This window comes from Mytilus californianus, unplaced genomic scaffold (assembly GCF_021869535.1).
Source record: "Mytilus californianus isolate M0D057914Y unplaced genomic scaffold, xbMytCali1.0.p SCAF_6, whole genome shotgun sequence".
Classification (NCBI taxonomy): domain Eukaryota; kingdom Metazoa; phylum Mollusca; class Bivalvia; order Mytilida; family Mytilidae; genus Mytilus; species Mytilus californianus.
Window position 1 is genome coordinate 40511819 of NW_026262712.1, and position 5335 is coordinate 40517153.

Consider the following 5335-nt stretch of genomic DNA (forward strand, 5'->3'; position numbering starts at 1 on the left):
ACTCTAGTTGCTTGTTCATGAATACAACTCGTTATTACGTGTATTAACGTTGTTTGAAATTATCCTTCAATTAATAAAAAAAAAATAACGTTAAATTGATTGATGTCAGTGAAAATGTCGGTCATCATGTTAAACAATATTTAACTGAATAAATATAGCTTTCGAAATTTTTTTTTTTTTTTTTAGTAAATTAAGTTCTTCCTGGAAACACACATGACAATGATATGATTATTTCCTGTTTAACCTATTCATGATACTAATATAATGATAGGAAATATGTTTGTTGGTACCATAATGTGTCAATGGCTAATACAACACTCTTCACATCTGTTATCATGTTTATCAATATGTTTAGTAAGTATATACTCGTTGAATACATTAAGAAAAAAAGCATTTATTTAACTTATCTACAATGTTCTATTAAAGAAAAAAAAATAGATGATAAGTTAAAACAATACATTTGAATTATTAAAATTTCTTATTTACTATAGACATGATAGAGATTGTTGCTTTAGGAGGAAATGAGCTCCTTTATCCATGCCATCATACGGATTTGTTTAGTACTGCTGTTGAGAGCAGTTAATATTGATGAAAAGCATATAGTCACTCAATTATTGATAAAAAGTTGAACTGTATGCTACTTTCATTTGGTTGAACTAAAAATACATGCAACAGTACCTAGCTAATAAAAATTATGTGCTGTTATAGTGGCAACTTTACGTTACAATATTGAAAAATATTGAATCTCTTATTCCGAAAAAGTCTAAGAATGATAGCCTGTCTTTTTGTTCTTCGTGCTGATATTTTCAAAAGTGTTTAACGTTTCGTGATGCATCAATCTTTATCTTGTGTCATTCGTAATTACAAACTGACACCGCTAAAGATGGCATTACAAAAATAATGTTTAACAATTTTTATGATTGTGTTGATTTGCCTGAATTGATTAAAACAATTGACAACCCTTCAATTTCTTTTTTCGATTTTTAAGGTTCTTATGTACTTCTTCCGCTTGGCGGCTTACATTTTTTGGGGCTGATTGGTCCCCATTATTAGTAATTCACTAGTTCGTTTCGAAATAGACAGATAAGTAGACGTGGACTGAATAAACCTGCAAAGGTTACACAATAAACGCAGTTTTTTCACAGTTTGAAATCAAATATGTAAATTTAAATTTGATAGCCAAATATTTTTCTTTCAGTTTTGACGAAACAAGATTTACATTCCTTAAAAACAAAATGGATGACTCATTTAGGTAAATATATAATACCTTTGTCTTTTATGTTTCATTTATTACCATGAATGCCATCGGTACAATTGACATTGCAAAATGAGCATACAATGTCATCGTAGTTAATAATTTTCCATAATCGTATTTTTATATGTACCATTGTAATAACTTGTATTATTCCCTGTTTATTGAATCAATGGCCTCAATGATTGTGTGGTATAAGTAGTTAATATTCATCGATCACTGACCTGTCAAGACTGAACTTTAACTCGTTCACGTGCCAAGCGTATTCGAAAGGTGGTGTTTGCGTGAATCATTAGCAGCACTTGATTTGAAGGCGATAAACTTATAATCCAAATTTAAATTCATGTCTGTTTTGACAGAAATATAGTTTCATCTAAATATACCATCTGGGAAGGGGTATCATGTAAACTTGCATCCTCTTTTGTCTTGGATATGTAGATAACTTTGAATGATTCAGAAAGTCTTATTTCTTTTTAACCAGAATAACTGCGTATTACTTTTTAAATGCAAAGCAATTAGAAAAAAAATACATGAACAGAATTTTAGTCGTTTATTTTTAGGCTTCTTTCAACATACAACATATTACATTATGACGCCAAACAACAGTGATGTGCAAACACTTAGATTAAACAAGCAAACTTGTATAGACATTTCTACAAATGTATGAGGTCATGCCCTGTCGAGTACAATGGAACAAAAATGAGTTTGGAGAAATATCATCATGTAAAATAATTTGATAAATCCAATAGTGGCAACATTCAAATCGTCGTCAATTAATAGAAAAATAATGCATCCTGTTAACAGCAATTGTAGCTTTATTCTAATTTACTATTTTCATTTTAGATTGTTTCGGAGTAAAGGAATTGACAGATTTGACAAAAGTCCAATTGACAAGAATAACCAACAACCAACCTAAAACATGTTCAAGACATTGTATGAAATGGAATTTCTTTGCTGTGCTGGTAAGTATTGGTTCCGAATACCCTGTAAAAAATAGTAGTAATTAGTTTCAAGGTTTTTAACCGAATAATACTAATTATTCACTTCTTATAAACAAAACTCTATATATAAATTCACAGATGCTTAAATATTCACTTCACTATTTGTAAATATCACACAGAAAATTATATCATAATACGAGACGATAATACATAAACACCACATCATTTTGTAAATTTATTTCATAGTTAACAATAAAATTCAAAGAAATAACAACATATGCTTTATCGATTCGTTAACTCTAAAACTACTGAACCATACACAAGTAGATACTCAGCCTTAAACGTCCATTTTGATATGGACATCATCAGAAAAATTTGAACTTTAAAACGTTTAGTCTTGCCTAGAGTTAATATTATTTTTCGGATATTTTCCGATTGTAAATCAAAAACTGTTCATACACATCGCTTGCTGTTTAGTGGCTTTACAGACAGTATGGTTTTCTTTTGACTAATCGTATATTAATTGATTGCAAAAAAGTAGTAAAGTCAGTTCTCAAATTACCACGATTGAAAAGTATAAAAGTTGACTGAATGATTACCCAGCCTTCAACATTTATTGTTCAGTATTTTAAAACTTTAAAACAAAGACGGCCGTTTTATGTATAAATACATTCAAGTTATACATTTAACTTACCTGATGACGCGTAGAAACCGAATCATGATTAGTCGTTGAATTGAAACTGATTTAATTTATTGATTCAATTTATTAATTTTTAATTAACTGAATAGTTTTATCGGCTTGCAATTTTCACACATTGCGCTTCGCGCATGGTAAACATGGTAAACATACGTAAATTGCGTTAATTGGTCGTCTTACATATCAGGCGTATTAATTAAGATAGCTAAGCACCCGAGGGCAATTGCTTATTTTATATCAATTAAACATTAGTTTGTTCGTCATCATTTTTCTTCTGTATACTGTAGTACTAATACATGATGTACGTCCATACAACTTACTTTTCAAAATTATTTTGTCGTAATTAAAGTATATATCGGGTTAAGGACTGCCTTCAAAAGTTTGTTTTCGATCTTAAAATTCATTTTTTTTTTTCCTGTTTTCAAAACAATGATAAATGTTAAATGAGTAAAATGATGATTTTTAGAAAGTATTTTGCGCATTGTTGAAGGCAGTATGCTGATTTATAGTTAACATCCTCTTCCATTAGATTCACACCGATAGTTGTCACATTGTCAATATTTAACATTGTCTTTGTTGTATATATGTTCTACTTTTAGGACCACAAATGTTTCTGTTTCGATGAAGGCATGTTTAAGAACTTAAGGGAAAATATGTTGAACAGATGTCATAGAATGTGTCCAGACTATACAGATAACATGTACTGTGGATCTAGTGATATGCAATATGCCAATGTATACAAGCGAGAACAAGATAAACATTGTAGAAAATTAATTTTTTTCCCAGCATTTATATTATTCTCTATTGTTGATTTATTATATCGTTCAAAACTTATGACTGCATTTATGATACGGGTTGAACAAGGGTATATAAATATGGAATAGTAAACAAATTTAGATATGAAACGGTCATATTCAGTCTTTCTTTCAATTTCCAATCTTATCCACTGCGGTAAATTTAGTTTTTTTTTGGGTCTTTGAAAACTTTCTTTGACGGGTATATACAAAAATATTGTGTAATTCTAAGGAAAAATGCTTAAAATTTGACTATTTACAAAATGGGAAGGATGAATTCCAGTGATGAATTCATCATGTTTTTAAAAGAATTTAGCCGAAAACTTAAGAAAGCAGGTAAGATTAAAGTTATTTAACCTGACAATTCAACTTACAAGGTGTTTCCCTATATGCGGACAAATCATTAACAATATCTTCTAGTATCTTAATTTCTATTTTGAATCTTGCTTTTTTACGATTTTTCGTTATTTTATATACCAATTATACCACGGTTACGCTTCCGATTTTCAAACTAAAAGGTCGAAAGTATTTAAAGTAGACAATGTTCATTTGTACACGGACAGAAGCCAAAAAACATGTACAATTCACCTATATTCGGACAAATTGTTGATTCGACATAGGAATTGGCATATTTGCATTTATATTTAAGGGGCACGTATAATCTTATTGTAATGGCTGTCGTCAATATCAGGCAATATGGCCTCTATGCAATTAGCAATGTACCGCAAATTTTGCCATATGATGTTTCCTCAAACCATGAAAATTGGTACCCACGAAAAAAAATGAATCCCCTGTAAGCAATTTAACTGATACAAGACTGCGAATTACTTTTAGTTTCACAACGATATTTGTCAATAACAATGTCATCAAAATATGCTGATACAATCGATCGAAAATGCTGCTGTCTCGGTAAATTAAAAGTACTCTTTGCAATAGACAAGTACGAACAATGTGAGGATTTAGTACACTTTTATAATGTTTGTATTTTGAAGGTTTGCCAGCCATTGTTAAAGACCAGAACTTCGACTGTCTGAGTGTCATTAGAGATGAAAAGCATATAATCAGCATTAAACAAATGGCATGTGACCAGCCTGTTTCGTTTATATGCAGTGGACATAGTTTGTATTAACTAATGCAATTAAACAAAAATCTACGGTCTTACCCGTTTGACTTAATTCTAATTCCATTGTGATCCTGTCTTGGAAAAACATTTGACTGTTAATCATATCATAGAATATAAGGGTAAATGTCCATTTACAGACAAAAAAGAGATACTTTGTGTCATTTTAACTTTTTCGAAACATGTTTGAAATTTCCCTATTTCTACTTGGTCGTTGGGTTTTTCACATTATTGTTTGATTTCGTTCATAATTGTTATCATATTAAATCTTACATTTTTTTTGTGCATCAACCTTGTTTTGATTACTGCTCAAATGTGTCGCCACTAAACTCTTGATGTTTTTTTTTACAATTTTAAATGAATTTATGTAATGTTCCTTTCTTTGTACGATAGTGTTTAAACCAAATATATTTCCCTAAATTTTCACGTGTCGTTATAGATAATAAACCCGTTGAAGACAAATTGACGTTCACAATGGCAAAGCATTATTGTGAAAACTTTCAAAGTAAATTATTGAACCTCAACGATAGT

At 30.1% G+C, this 5335-nt stretch overlaps 1 long non-coding RNA gene across 1 annotated transcript; it reads left to right on the forward strand.

Annotated features, from left to right (window-relative positions):
• Positions 1-304: 304 nt before the first annotated feature.
• On the forward strand, positions 305-3639 carry LOC127705587 (uncharacterized). Its single transcript, XR_007983917.1, has 4 exons — positions 305-354; positions 1199-1252; positions 2096-2214; positions 3490-3639. It is a non-coding gene; the product is annotated as an uncharacterized LOC127705587 (long non-coding RNA).
• Positions 3640-5335: the final 1696 nt, after the last annotated feature.